Here is a 16,451-nt window from a genome sequence, read left to right on the forward strand (position 1 = left end):
CGACATTTAACAACACATTAGAACACGGCGACCCAGACATCCCCCCCCCCTCTCTCGTTTTAAGAGAACAGGTGCTGCGTGCCTGGACGCCTCATGCAGTTCCTCATCCGCAGTAGTGGTCGTCGCCCAGCGGTATGCGGACGGTGCTAAACGCCGCTCCACACGCACACAGCTCAGCACTGCACAGCACAGCACAGAACAGGCGGCCCTGACTAGGGGAGAGAGAGAGAGAGAGAGAGAGCTATGTGTTTTTAAAGACGTGCGGGAGCCACCATGTCTAATTGTGGAGCCATTTTGTTAGTCAGTCGCGCTGACCTTTCCCCAGTGCTGTCATTTTCCCACAGCTACAATAAAGCCCTAAAGACTATGCTCACAGGACCGCCTGTCCCTCTAATTATCTTCATAAATATAATCACAGGGCGCACAGGTATCCGCTTATGCATTCCAATACTGTTAGGGAAGAGCGCAGTTTCAGCATTCCTCTCTTCCCTAGGACATATTTCAGCAGCAGGACGACGAGAAAAAAAAGAGAGAATAATCTGCAAATAACTTCAGCAACAAAACAAAAACCCCTGTCAAAACAATTCCTCGCACCAACGGGTGAATTCTTCTTGTAAATGGGCTCTCTTGTGTCGTATCAGGAGACTACTGCCGGCTGCTGACGTCCTAATATGTCTGAGCTAGACTTGCAGATCACCATGTCTCCCTGCAGCTCCGCTCTGGACCCAGGGAATTACTAATTAACTTAAGGTTGGGGACTCTATTTAATTACAGAGCTCCAACTGAAATGAACTTTAGACCAAAAAAAAAGAAAAGAAAGAAACGCATTTGCTTTTTTAAACAAACTCATTTCTGACAGCTGTTGCGAGTTTACCCTCCGCTAAGACTGGGGGAAAAAAAGAAAAAGAAAGAAAGAGGAAGGAAAAAAAACATTTGTTTTCTTTGCCATCATTGGGTCATTACTTAGATGAAAAAGGGGACACAGAGAAATGACGGAAAGAGAGGAGAGTACACACATTTATGTTTTAATTGGGTTGCTCTCCAAATAAACAACTGTCAGCTGCAATTAGCATAGATTCCGATTAGGGGCAAAATATTCCATTATCAAATCAACCCCCATGTCTTGCGAACTATGAATCAAATTTACTCTCCAATATAAATTCCACAGTTTGCTGGCATCCGTACCTACAAATCCCATTTACAATGGGTTCAACAAAAAAAAAATATGAAAAGTAACATTTGAAAAATAATCATATTTTGAAGAAAAGAAAGGCTCGATTCATTAATTTGGACCGGGGAAGATCCATGTCAGAGATGAAAGGAGGGCACAGCTCAGTGGAGCCTAGGTTTGGCAAGGAAGAGGAGAGAGAGAGAGAGAGAGAGAGAGAGAGAGAGAGAGAGAGAGAGAGAGAGAGAGAGAGAGAGAGAGAGAGAGCGAGAGAGAGAGAGAGCAGAGCGCGGCGAGTGAGCGAGTGCAATATTACAGGAATTACGGCTTATTTTCACAGATGCCGTCGGAAAGCCCCGGCAGCCTGCGTCTCCTCCACCGCAAACATATTATCAGAGGAGCAAGAGGGGAGGAGAGGAGAGGAGAGGAGGGAGGGAGGAGGGGGTAGAGAGGAGAGGAGACAGGGAAGGAGAGGAGAGCAATGGACCAGAGAGGAGAGCAGAAGAGAAGAGAAGAGAAGAGAAGAGAAGAGAAGAGAAGAGAAGAGAAGAGAAGAGAAGAGAAGAGAAGAATATAAGGGAGGACAAAAGAAAAGAGGGGAGAAGAGAAGAAGAGGAGTGGAAGATGGAGGATGCCGAGCAAAGTGACTCTACAGCCATCATGACCAGCACTGCTACTGCATCCAGTGGGGGGTGTCAATGATGACCCACCCCCGAACAAAAACAAGATGAAAGAAAAAAAACAAACAAAAACAAACCCAACACAAATACATCAAGCGAGGCATTGTTGGCAGAACAAAAACAAAAATATGGAAACGCTGGAAAAAAGAAAGTAGAGCACACGATCTCTAGACCTTGATGCCAACAAAATGTGTTTTTTGTTGTCAAACACCAATGAGTAACGACAACAAACAAGACATGAAGTATCACACAGAGTTTATGTGTGTGTGCATGTGTGTGTGTGTGTGTGTGTGTATGTGTGTGTGTGTGTGTGTGTGTGTGTGTGTGTGTGTGTGTGTGTGTGTGTGTGTGTACCTCCTTCTCTCTCTTTGAAAAGAATATTTTTTAGAAAATTACCCGTAGCGTATTAGTATGCGTCACCAGATCTTTTTGTAAGCCTTAGATTTGATTTTCTGTGGAATACCCCAAATGGACCTCAATTTCCCCTAATGGTTCCTTCGTACAATTTCAGAGGGGGAGTGAGAGACACACTGTAAAAAAATATATAGTTCTATTTCACTTTTGAACTTTCGGCACTTTTCTTAAAATTGTCCATAAAAGTTTTCAGATGGATGCGTGACATGGGTATCTGACTTTTCCACAGAGAGAGAAAAAAAATCGGACCAAGAGGAACGACTAAACGACCCCATAGTTTAAACCCATAATGGATAGAAAAGAAAAAAATAACGTTTCTTCCTTTTACGACCGCTTAAAAGGCATTTCTTTACAAAAATACACACGAGCAGCCCTTCCTTAGCATCCCGCGTCACCTTCCGCGGAGCCGGTCCCCATGCCAAATTCCAGCAAAATTACCCCGGCTAGTCTAGCCTCCTGCTACAACCAAACCATTTACACATCATTAAACGTGATGACAAGATGACCTATTAGGATACGACCAGAAAGGTCTCTGTTCGTCCGTGGCACTGGAAAGTCTAAACTTCTTTAAAGCAAATAATTAGAGATGATTCCTCGTACGGCCCAGGGTCTGAGCGGAGAGGAGCGGGGACCCGGTCGGGGCCTAGACTGCCACAGGATATGAGGAGTCTAGTATTAACTAAATACCTCTCCTGGGACTGCTGGAGTAGTGCTCACCCTCCACCCTACACAAACACTGGGCCCAACCGGGTTAGTGTACATACGCACGCTCGCCTGTCTGTGTGTGTGTGCGTGTGTGTCTGGAAAGATCCTTTCTCTACAGGCATGAGCACACACAGATACATATCTTCTCCACACACACGTCCACCCACACATATCTTAGCACACACACGCACATGCACACACACACACACACTCACTCTCTCTCTCACTCATTCACTCTCTCTTTCTCTCTCTCTGTCTCTCTGTCACACACACATGAGCACGGACGCACGCACACTCCAGCGAGGCAGCAGTGCCAGCAGATAGCCAGTCAGGCAGGCCGACAGTCAGGTGGAGTGGTTGCTGTATTAATATCCTCTTTTCATTACGGCCAAGGATAACTGTGCATGTTGCATATTCATTAGGGCCGGCACTCATTTATCTGTACACTTAAGACACTACAGTCATACATATTTAATTAGCCCTGCAACCCTCTCATGATCGCTAATAATGGCTTGTTATCCAAAGCCAATTGGCTTTGAAAATGTGCAGCACAATCCGGCATGTCTGCATGGCGTATACATATATTATGAGATCAGAGAGACCCGGGAGACGCCACAAGAGGCCTTGTACGAGGAAATGACACACACTGACACACGCACACACGCGCACGCACACAATGACACACACACACACACACACACACACACACACACACACACACACACACACACACACACACACACAATGACACACACACACACACACGCAAATGACACACATGCTGATGGCTGCCATTTTGGCCATTGAGGAGGCTACAGCACTTTACTGTTGGCAGGAAAACCATCAGGACCGACTGCTGGACTGGACGATGTATCTCTGCTGCATCTGGACTGTAGTAATACAGACTTTTAATGTGTCTTTGCTTTACATGACTTTGATCCCCCCTGAGAGTTAGTGAGTGTGTGCTTTTTACGAAGAATTCGTCTGCGGATGTATTTCCTGGAAAGTTGTGTGCGTGTGTGTGTGTGTGTAATTCTTCAAGCAGCACGGCCCCGGTCATCATACATATGTATTACAGACTAAACATTGTGTCTGTTCCTTGCTTTAAAAACGTTGTGCGACAAGCCTCGTTAAAATTCACAAAGGTGACTTGCAGTCTGGTCTTTGGGAGAAAATAAAAGACTGTTCGTCCAACATGTTATGACATGTCCTCCTGTTTTAAAAAAACAGACATAGAACAAAAAACTAATAAATACAAACAAGACCATACACCACAGCCCCAAAAGACTCTGCTCTGTCAGTAACACCTTACTATTCAGCACGCAAACACGTAGGGTTCTTCAACCTTTCAGCACCTGTAAAATTGTACATATTAAATCCCATAACAATGTCTCTGTTAAAATAAACAACATGGTTTAACATCTACACAGCAAGCGCAAATGGAACGCAAGTGACTTATCAAGGCACTGAGAGAATGCACAATAGCATGGACTGTTTTTTGAATAATGGACTATTAAAAAAACTGAGATCTGGAAGGCGACTGTGCTGTCACAGAGCTAGAACTGAGAGACAGAGAAAGAGCTTTTTTCCTCATGCCAATTGCTTACTGAATTCCTCCTAATTACTTTGATTGAACACACACACACACATACACACACACACACACACACCTTTTATTTTTATTTTATTTCTTCTTCACCCTTCTTCTGCACATTTGTTTTGCACCGGCCATGCATTTCATTACAAGTGCCACGAAAGTGTCTCTATGTAGGCTACATGACAAATAAATATCCTCGAATCCTTGAATCCTTGAATACTTGAAATACTGTACCAGAGCTTTGTTAGCCCTCGTAGCCTACTACTACAGTGCTGTTTCAGGAAGTAAGGAGGATGTCACAGGCTCTGCAACATCGCCCAGCACTAAGCCAACCCTGGCCCCTGCATGGTGAGTGACTGGACCGCACAGTGAAAGTGCAAGTCCTCACAGCCTGTAATAGCACGACCTCTGTGACCCTTGACCCTGGAGGCAGCGCTCCTGCCTGCCTGCCTTGCTCGCCAGCGCAGGGAGAGAGCCAGTGCGGTGAGGTTGGGTCGTGTCTGGATCAGCAACCCTGATTCGTCAGGAACCCGCGGACACACTTACTGAGACAGGAGCGAGGGGGAACTGGACGCTGCCAGATTAAATGAACACAGCTGGGTTTACATAAGAAAGATCTCGCTCCCATACTTTAACCTGAGCTCACTGGAGAGAGGGAGAGAGAGAGAGAGGGAGAGAGGGTAGAGCTAGACAGACAGAGAATGAGGGATGGAATGAAATCACCAAGCTGAAATCATTTGGGGTAAGACGAGGCGCACAGGAGAAAGCTTAGCATCAATTCTCCATCACACCAGTGCCTCGGAGAATGCTGCTTGTCTTTTACAGGAAAATAAATGCATATATACAAATCCTCAATCTACTGCTATTCATTTAAATGTCCCGAGCAAAGATGGCTCATGCGAATGATGGTGAGCTTGAGAAAACGGGGGGTGGCGGGGGTGGTTTTAGTGATGGAGGGATGGGGGGTGGGGGGGGAATCCCCTCTATTCCGAAGAGGCGCGGACTGACAGAGGGAGAAACGCTATCCCGGCTGGCCGCGGCCCAACACCAACAAAAACATTTAGATAACTCTGTTCAATAATGAAAGTTTTCAGTAAGGACAGAAATTACATTTCCTCTCCATAACAAGTCTTTCCCATAACACTCTCCCCACTCCTACTCCTTAAGAAAAAAGGCTAATTCTCAAAAAAGAAAAAGGAAAAGAAAAAAAAACACAAACGCACAGCTGTCCTCATCATCGCTTTGTACAAGGCATCATCAGTAAATCTGTTAGTCTCCTCTTACCCCCTCCAAAATAAAAAGTAAAAAAAAAAGGAGGGGGGGCAGTTTTTCGGGATGCATCTAAGCAGAGTGGAGACAATCCTACAGGGGTGAAAGGGACACTCTGCTGCATACAAGTTTCCTTTGGCAGCCACGCTGAAAGTCAACATCTGGTAAAGTATGTCAAAGCCCCTTTGCTCTACGCTCTACTCTCGCTCTGCTCAACCCAGTCCAGCCAGACAAGCTTGCCAGGACAAGGTCTCAACTGCGCAATCCACTCCAGCTCGGCCAAAAAAGAAAAGTAAAGAAAAGCGGGACTCAAAAAAACACTAAACGGTCCTTCGAGGAGCATCTTTCATGTCTTGAGCATGAGGGGGTTAAAAGAGAATGGCTGTGTCATCTTTTGAAAGATCGACACAGAGTGGAGCAGAGAGAGAGAGAGGGAGAGGGAGAGAGAGAGAGAGAGAGAGTTTTTTTTACCTCCTATTGACGAGGAGGAACTATTAAGTTGCTCTCATCACGGGGGAGAAGGCAGAGAAGAGAAAAGGCTGCTTTGTCCGAAAACGCTGCACTTCCCCTCGGCCGGCTCTCTTTTCCATAAAAAAAATTTGCATTTGAAAAAAAGAGGCTAGTTATGATGCACAAAAGGTCAGTGAAAAAGGACCCTGACCTAGTGGAAAACAACACAAACAACATGGGGACGATTCTTTTTGTCACCGCCTAATGCTCGGCCACAAGATCATTTCCATACAGAGAGAGAGAGAGAGAGAGAGAGAGAGAGAGAGAGAGAGAGAGAGAGAGAGAGAGAGAGGCAGGGGGGGAGACAGGGAGGAAGAGTGTGAGAGAGAGAGAGAGAGAGAGAGAGAGAGAGAGAGAGAGAGAGAGAGAGAGAGAGAGAGAGAGAGAGAGACACACAGAGAGACACAGAGAGACACAGAGAGAGAGGGGACAGTAATGATGCTGCTCCTCTCTACACCTCCCCAAGTGGCAGTCGGGACTAACGTCACACAGAGACCAGTTCAGTGCATCCCAACCCCACATCTTCAACTGATGTTCTCAGGGTACACACGGAAACGGACGGAAGAAAACAAAACAACAACAAAAACCAAACACAAATACAAAACAATAAGAGCAACAGAAATAACCTTGCTGCCAACATCTTGAGGCTACACTTGTTTTCTCTGTATGTTGTTGTGCCCTTGTATAGAAAAAGCCCCAATTTTTTAACAGCACTGTCAACAGGATTAATTGACTTACAGATCTTGATTCTCTCCTCCCCATCTTGGCATTTCTCCTGGCGGGAAAGGCAGGCAACTGTGCTCCATTAGAACAATGCCTGTAATGTTTTCTGCGTCAAGACACGCTCATCCATTTTTTTTCCTCTCCCCCTCCCCGTTATTCCGTGTGTGCGCTGTGCCGCTACGCTACGCTACGGCTAAAAGGAGCCCCATATTTACCAGTGGCTGTCTCGCTCATTACCATACATATTGCTTCACGTGACTTACAAAATCTGCCCGCATCTCGGGAGGCTCCAGAAATATGAGCCGGTCCGCTTGTTGTCTCAAGTCCTCGACAAACACATCTTTGGGGAGAGAGAGATGGAGCCAGGACCCCGGGAATAAAAAGGGGAAGAGAGGAAAAAGAGGCAAGCATTTTCATCTTTTCCTTTCATCTTAGCCACCCAGTCAACCATTCAACGGGCCCTTCTTTTCAGAGGGGTGGCTGTGCATTATGCAAAGCAATGCTAATCCTTTTCGGATGCTTTCAAACTCATATAAACCCCCTTTTCCCCATTCCTCCCTGCTGCAGAGCAATTATATCAGTTTACATACCCGTCCAAAATGCTATTATTATTTTTTGCATTATTTATTTTTTCCCTGAAAATAAGATTAATGCAGAGGAACCAGTGTCTCATCAACTGTCCCTGTCATCTTGGGCGACTGGAGAAAAACTACAGATTATTTAAGATAAGTGTGTGTGTGTGTGTGTGTGTGTGTGTGTGTGTGTGTGTGTGTGTGTGTGTGTGTGTGTGTGTGTGTGTGTGTGTTTATGCTCGTGCTTGTGTGTTTTCCCTTCTTTTTTATAATGGATTGGCTTTAAGCGTGTTATTCAATTAGCCTAAGGGAAGGGAACAGCACTTTTCGCTGCTATGGAAAAACTCTTTCCCGCACTGACCCTCTCTCTCTTGACTTCAGCCAGTCAGGGTCTAGAGAGAGAGAGAGAGAGAGAGAGAGAGAGAGAGAGAGAGAGAGAGAGAGAGAGAGAGAAGCTGATCTATTAATCAGAGGGGCATTATGAAACAGCGCTGCCATAGGCTGATGCTGTATCGCTAGGCTAGGCTGCCGTACGTCCCTTAATTCTCCATCCGACCACAGGCCCATTGTCTTCCACGTGCATAAGAAGCTGAGCCAAGAGAAGAGAGAGAGAAGGGGAGGGGGAAGAGGGGGTGTGGAAGAGGGGTGGTAGAGGGGTTTGAAGAGGGGTTTGGCGGATGGGGGGGCGGCAGGTCAACCAAAAAAGACAGCATATTTGCATATGCAAATGACAACCACACACGGGTTGGCAACACGTGTAAACAAGTGTCGCTGTGAGGTGGATTAAGCTCACAGCCCTTTTTCTTTCTTTTACTTTAGGGAGGGGGGGGTGGTGTTTGACAGAGGCTGGGAGGCGGTGAAGGAGGAGGGGCAGAGGGTCATGTGGGGGGATTGAGAGGGGGCGGTGAGGGGGGTGTGTGTGCATTACTCAGCACAATTAAGCAAGTCTCCATGGAGACTAATGAAATTTATGCTTTGGGTCCGACTTCAAATTAGATAGCTGGTGATGCCTTTTCCACAATCCCCGAGCCGTCGAGCTCCATTATTTGCCCGGGAACAATGAGCCGTTTGTGGGGGCGGGCAGCTGATCCCCGGCCAGCTGAACAAACCTTGCGAGTCGACAATTTGCATATGTTAATATAATTAATCGCTAATTACATGAAGCATGTACATGCTCTCGCTGTGCTATCCCCAGGCGCTGCCAGGCTTGAACCCCGGCCAAGTGTTTAACCCTTCAGACTTGCCTCTGAGCGGGGAGAGGAGAGGAGAGCCCCCGCGTGTTATGGTACAGCCTCGGGGCCAACACACAAAAAGCCCCCCCCACTTAATACATTAAGCCAGCTCCCTGACTTCTCAGCTTTCCACCCCCACCCACCCACAAGCCAACTCACACAGACTACACACACACACACACCCCTCCCTCCACTCATAGAGCACCCTACACTACCCACACCAAAACTACACTCCCTCCATGCACACATACACACACGCACACGCACACACACAAGCCTACATGAGCGCGCACACATACACATGAGCGCACACAAACAAATACTGACACACACACACACACACACTCTCTCTCTCTCATATACATCAGGGCATGTTCTGATGCATCCTAACTGGACTAAATTCAATTGGGCCGACGACAACAGAGGGCCCACAGTTCCTCGGACAACAATGTGATAATTTTCCGTCGCTATCTATCTATGGCCATAACAGTGGAATGCACGTAAGCAGACACTCGTATTACAGCTTTATGAATTTCATAAATCCATACTTAAATCAGTGAAATGACCGGCCATGGACTTCTTGCTTGTATCACATCAAAAGAATTGTAAAAAAAGGGGCGACAAAACGTTTTCAGATGTAAACATAAAAATGTAGGAATGCCACATTCTACTAAACAGCCATACATCGAGGTGGTTGACATTTGCATCATGTGCGTGGAGCAGAATAAAGAAGCTGGCATGAAAAAGGGGAAGAAAAGAAAAGAAGAAGAGGAAGAAAAAAAAGAAAACAGAGCACCCTGAAACCCCTGCAATGGCCGGCCCTTTGGAGAGCGTAATAGACAGGAATCTTCAGAGAAATCAAAAAGCCATGGAGCAGATTAAAGAGGCCTTTGTCCTGCCTCCATGTTGCGTTCCTTTTTAGCCGGCTAAATTAAGCGAGGCTGTTCAAAAAGATGAAGGGAAGAAAGAGACGACGGAGAGAAAGAGAAAGAGAGACCCGAGTGGTGGAAAGGAAGGAAAGAAAAAAAAATGTGTATCACATATGAATTTCATGCAGGTGTGTGTGTGTGTGTGTGTGTGTGTGTGTGTGTGTGTGTGTGTGTGTGTGTCCAGGAAACATGGAACCAGATGGTACAGGAGGAACAGAAAACAAACACCTAATGACAGACAGAGAAGCCGGGCAAGGGCACACACACACACACACACACACACACACACACACACACACACACACACACACACACACACACACACACACACACACACACACACACACACACACACACACACACACACACACACACACACACACACACACACACAGGGGCTGGAGGGGGGAGAAGAAGCAGAAGAAGGGGAAAAAGGCCCCACGATGGGTGTCAGCTCTTAAGAAAACAGAAAATAAAGCTAACCCCCGTGACATCGGAAACGGAATGAGATAATGAATTTCCACACACAGGCAGTCGAGCAGCATGCATGGCTGGCACAATGGAAGACTGTACAGTGCTTTTTGCAGGACGCGTTGCTTTTTCTTGCATTTTCAGAGAGGGGGGAAAAAATCATCTTTTTCATCTACAAGGCGCCTTTCTTGGCCCTGACTACAAGGCGATTTTAATTCTTTGCTTTCTGACCTCATCAAAAAAATTCAGGGAGACACATATTTAATGGAAGCGAGTGTATTCTGTTTATCAATGAATGCATAATATATGCTGTGCCTGTGTGTGCGAGTACATGTGTGAGAGTGTGTGTGTGTGTGTGTGTGTGTGTGTGTGTGTGTGTGTGTGTGTGTGTGTGAGAGAGAGAGAGAGAGAGAGAGAGAGAGAGAGAGAGATGAGAGCGTAATGACACAGAAAGATGCTGCATGTGTGGATCTGTGTACGCAAGTGTACACAAGTGTGTATGTCTGTACGCATGCATGTTGGTTGGCCACAGAGAGAGAGCGGGATATAGAAAGGCCGTTTAAGAGTCTAGGAGCCGCCATGTAAGGACATATGCATTCAGATAAGAATTAATATATGGACAACCGAGTGCCACAAGACTGTGACTGTCATCCGCCACCACGCCGCCATTGGGGAGGCTTTCGAGGACGCAGCCTACTGAGCGAAGCAACAAGACAGGCTTGATGCAAGCCTCTCTCGTCCTCTTTCCCTCTTACGCTTTACGGTAAAGGTCCGTACTGGACCCGGGACTTATTGAGGTGGAAACCATAAAAAATGAAGGAGGGAAATTTAATCCCTGAAATATTGATTTGCACATTAATGTCATATAGGCAGACGGCAATTTGGCTCTGTGGAAATGACACTTTGTGGAAGCCTAAAGCCTGAGCCTCACTGTCTCTTTTCCATACAGAGCATGGAGATGAGTCTATACACAACTTTTCGCCATCAGGTGCTTTTGCTGGCTGACTTTGCTACATCCCATTCACCCTAGCCGTCATCTGTGCCCCATTTAGCCATCAGAAAATAAACACGGAGGTTAGGAGACACAAAAGATGCCTCTCCATGGCTCTCTCTACACACACACCAAACACACACACACACACACACACACATGCACGCACACACACCAACGCACGCACACACGCACGCATACACACACACACACACACACACACCAGACTATAACCAAGACACAGAGCATGCAGATAACGCACAGTACCTTTACAGCTAAAGTCACAAGGACAAACACATTATTCTGATGTACTTCCAAAGCAATATGCTGGTGGATCAATGCATCCTCAATTATTTTGAGAACACCTATGTATTGATTCCCATCCAACGACATATCTCACAACATTTACAGTTAAGATGTTAGCCACTGTGCAAACCTAACAGAACATCTTTAGGCCATGATAGCGTGCCACCAAACACACACTTCAACAAAAAATATGCACACCAACGCCAAGGCAGAGGTAAAACCAAAAACAAGACAAGTTTAATCTTTCCACTAAAATGAAACAAGCTCTTTGACAAATAAAAACAGCTTCTGCACTGGCTATTTATAAATAAATCAACACACAATAAACAAGCAAGGGCTGTGTTTACAAAAAATATATAACAATGGTAATAATACCAGACGCACTAATACTAGCAGTATTACAAGAGGCTTTAAAGAGGTACAGGTAAAACATTAAAAATATACAGTCCTTTAAATCCACATTTGGAATAAAATCCAATTCTCGGGTGGAAAATAATTTTCCATTTGAGTAAAACAGTCTATAGTACATCCGCATCTATTACGCATCTATTCCCAAACTAAACAAATGAATTATTTGCCTTTTGATGCTTATCTAATTTTCTATAAAATGAACAAAACATAGAAGTGATAAATCCATAAAAAGGATGCGTAAAGACCCACAAAAATCCTGGAAAATAAGCCATGTCTCCAGCACATGATACGGAGCGCCGGAGCCCTTACACACACCGCTACATACCGGGGTTTGTGTTGTGCTCCCCTCCTGCCCTGTTTTTTTCTGGGCTCTCAATGCAAGCGATCGATGCCCTTGTCACTGTCGCGTTCCAATCGGAGCCAAGACTCAGTCTGAAACTAACCATCAACCTAAAAGCCAAGACACCCTAGGTTTCCCCTATCTTGCCCTATGTCCAATGTTACGATTATACCTAAAAAAAACAATAACACGTAGAAGTTTACGAATCCGTGGAATCACACGACCATCTGCAAGGACAAGTCGTTGAATGGGAAACATGATACGAGAAAAGGGAATAAGCAGCAAAATGGAACTTACGGGAAGAAGACTGAAGTAAAATGGGAACTAGGGTTGATGATCGTATGAAAACGTCGTGTTTTTATCTGCCCATTTTCAATGCCAGACACTTAAGATCCCCGGAGTTGTTGTCTTGGTGGGACCTGCCTGATGTTAGAGTTCTATTCCTCCTATCGGTCTCTTTTCTCGGCGACACAGACATCCACGCCGCGGTAAAGGGAAACTCCTTTGCACGCAGCAGGTAATAGCAGATGTATACCGAGTGATATGTTGGATGCAAATGGCTTCGTATGAGGGAATCCTTGATCACCGACACCGACTACCGCTGAAAGCGACAGCCCCGTATTCACATGCCTGAATCCCCGGCACGTCGCGACACTGTTTCGCCAAAGTGTTATTAGAGTAGGCTGCGTGCTCCGAATGTTGCCTGTTTCAAGCGACATTGTTTCAAAAGATTCCGCCTCATAGCTGGGTCGAGATGCCCACAAAGGACTATCAGACAAGATCAAAGCATTTCTGTTCCAGCAAGCTAATAGCTGTACAAAAGCAGAGTCCAACTCTTGACCGAAAAGGGAGAAAACCGACACGAACGTGAAATCGGACCACTACTTTGAGGATTAATAATTAACAATGCGCCGTCTCTCTAAAACAAATCATACCGCCAGGTATGATAACGGGGAAAAGGCAAAATATCACAAATAGACGCGTAAATGAACTTTGAGAATAGAATGACTACGGGTTTGCTGTCATTCTCGGTTGTCCACGTACTGTAGGCTACTGACAGTTTGTTCTTAATAGCACGGCGTAACCGGTTTAAATAAACTAAACAGATTTTAAAAGGTAGATGAATGTCGAGAAAGTCTCACTAATGCCGTATTCTGAGAAAGGGATGTCAAAGATTCTGCGGAATCAACAAAGAAAGATAATCAATACGCGACCTAAATTTAACACCAACTACTCAATAAAAGTTAAAGCTGGAAAAAAAACTTACTTTCTTCCCCCGCAGATCCCTCCGCTTCTTCTCCGCTATACCGTTAGTAAAGAGAACCACATCCAGGGTAGGCGAAAGTGTGTAACAATGGAAAAAGAAAAATAATCCTCCAACTTTATTGGAAAAAATTAAAATGCGAATGGCGAGAGAATGAAGAAGCGATCCTTTGGGTCCGGGCGATTTGAGAGTGTCGACGGTTGCCTGGCTGTTAAGGTTGTGACGGGGTTGAGGAAAGAAGGAAAGGAAATGAAAATCCGATATGTCTTTATTCTGCTAATTATTATCGTTTTAGCCCTGTTTAAAAAAATGGCTGATTAAGTTGAGTGCGCATGTCTTTGTGTGTCTATTCCCGATATGCACTCTGGGAATGAGAGAGAGAGAGGGGGAGTGAGCAAGGGAGGGAGGGAGAGAGAGAGAGAGAGCAATAGAGAGAGAGAGAGAGGCGTAATTAGCGAGGTGATCAACAGTCTCCACATAGCAAATGACGCGCTGTTTCAACTTGGAGAGCCGTAGGGCAGCGCCGGCCAGATATTCAGAAACGATCTAATAGAGAGGGGACATCTTTTGGTTGGCTATACCAAATTGATGAACGTCATTCTTAACAATGCATGCATGAATATTTCTTGACTTTCAAACACAAGTCATGTTTTTGACTCAAGATGAAAATAACAAATAGATACGGTGCTGGAGGATGCGGGCGTGAGCGAGGATGGAAGCCAGGGTGCTGTGCGCGTCTCTACCATTGGCAGCATATTTACCCTACGCGGAACTATAGTTTTATGATGCTTTTTGAATAAAATGTCATTACATCAAATATTTTCACAATTATTTAAACACTATTCTGTTGCCTATCCTATCATCTGTTAAAGCGCACGAAAGTAGCCACAGCTTAACTGTTGGTTGGCAGTCACCAGTGAATCAACCGGCTATCTTTTCAGCAAACTTAGTTTGATTTTAAACAGCTAACCTTGAAATGAATTATAGATAAATGTAAACATTCCATATATTACAATTCATGTCATTTTTTTAATCCAGACCGCCATGCGACTAAAATAAAGGCTTTTGACAATTACGCAGTAAATACGCACGGTATGGCACAAAATCATGTAATAACAGTTTAATAAATCTGATGTTATCCTAATAAAATCTAGAAGTAATTATACATAGATATAGTTATATTTTTGTGATTTACTGTGAGCATGGCTGATACATAACTGGACACAGTTTATTCATCGCACAGCCTGCCTTCCATGAGTAAATAGTTGGTTATGCATGGCGATGCATGTACATGTAGATGCAAAGTGTAAATGCACACAACTTGAGTTTACTCAGAATTATGCTCTCTTGTTTATGTTCATATGTTCAATGTGAAAATGAAACAGCACCACCAGGCCTGTCCCACTGAAAGAGCATGGCCTTTGGTGGAGTAAAGGGGGATTCAGCTATGTGGCGATATTTTATATCAAATACAAAATCAGAGGCACTATGGGCATATTTGTGTACCTAAGACCTGGATTTTCTAGCAGGAATCCTTGGTGTCGTCTCACTGTTTTAGTCTACTAATGGTGGCTATCGAGAGAAGACCCTACAAGATGTTAATCGGGGGAAAAATCAAGAGATCGCCTCTCCTTTATGAAAAAATCGAAGGAGGTGAATTGAGTGAGCTAGCTTTCCGGATCTCACGATAAGGATGCTAGCAATACAGAGGCAGCACCGAGGCAAAGTCCTTCAGTGCGGTGTTAGAATCGGTGTGCCACGGATTCTGTCCGTCTTTGGCGGGGCGAAAGATGGTCAGCGGAGGCGTTACTTTTTCTCTCCGACTCATGGCTGCTTGTCCTCCGGGGAATCGTGCTGCCAGCCCCCTTGTGAGCCCTCATTAGGACAAGGGAATAGACAAGGACCGGAGCCCGGCAAGGCAGTGACAGAGACAGTCCCGCCGCACATCTACTTTAATGTAAACTCACTACGTTGGAGTAAAGGTTGTTGTAATGTTTGCAAATGTTGACGAGTGCATCTATCCAGTGTTCTGCGTGCGGAGGACTTTGAAACTATTGATTTTAAAGAGATGCCGTCTTTTGCAAGTATATTTGTGCATGCTGACTGATGTAATGATTGCATAATGTGGCGTTACTGGAAAACATCTTTAACAAGACTTTGAATAGATGTTCTATGTACAAATGGACAAAGTAAGAATTTAAAAGTGATAACGTCTGTGTGCTTCTGTCTCCACCCTCCTTTCCTTGCCTGCTGCTACCTCTCCTCTGGTTCTTTAGCCCTCCAAGACCGGGTTAACCATTATTGCGCTTCATTTCAATATGTAGCATCTTTAACCACATAGAGATTAATATTTTTGTATTCTGTGAGTGGAGGTGTATTTGCTTGCCCCCGTATGCCGTTAGCCTATTTTACGCACTTTTACGCACACGTTTGTGAAATTAGGTCATATCTGATTATTTTGCCGTGACAGTCCAGTATCCATCTTCTGACAGAACCACTTTGTAGTGTTTCGACACATTTTCTACATTTGCAATGAATTTACTGTAGAATTGCCAGATATATTTCATACAAAATAAAAAATATAATGCTCTATATTCAGGTTATGATACCTTGTCATTCATTGCGTGTATTACTATTAAAAAAAGATTGCTACCACAGGTACACACGTCCTTATCCACAATGGTTTAAATGTCCTATAGGCAACAACAGTTTAAAACCTGATATTTTTCCATTTTGTTTAACTTGATGAAGTTCCATGTGCATAAGCGTGTCCCTCCTTCGGGATAAAGGGTTTGGGGAAAACGCCTGGCGCCCTCTGGGGATGAGAGGTCATGTTTTGTCACAGAGAGACCCTCTCTCCACCACCACA

The 16,451-nt window shown here is 44.9% G+C and overlaps 1 protein-coding gene across 5 annotated transcripts in view; it reads right to left on the minus strand.

Moving 5' to 3' along the window:
- Window positions 1–13,932, minus strand: part of zfhx4 (zinc finger homeobox 4) — a 113,464-nt gene extending 99,532 nt beyond the window's left edge. For 2 of the 5 annotated variants that reach the window (XM_063207209.1, XM_063207205.1), the window contains exon 1: window positions 13,586–13,932. The gene's annotated coding sequence lies outside the window, so the exon portion shown is untranslated. The other 3 variants (XM_063207206.1, XM_063207208.1, XM_063207207.1) reach the window with 3 other exon arrangements.
- Between the last annotated feature and the right edge of the window lie 2,519 nt (window positions 13,933–16,451).

Source organism: Engraulis encrasicolus, chromosome 9 (genome assembly GCF_034702125.1).
Source record: "Engraulis encrasicolus isolate BLACKSEA-1 chromosome 9, IST_EnEncr_1.0, whole genome shotgun sequence".
NCBI classification, from domain to species: domain Eukaryota; kingdom Metazoa; phylum Chordata; class Actinopteri; order Clupeiformes; family Engraulidae; genus Engraulis; species Engraulis encrasicolus.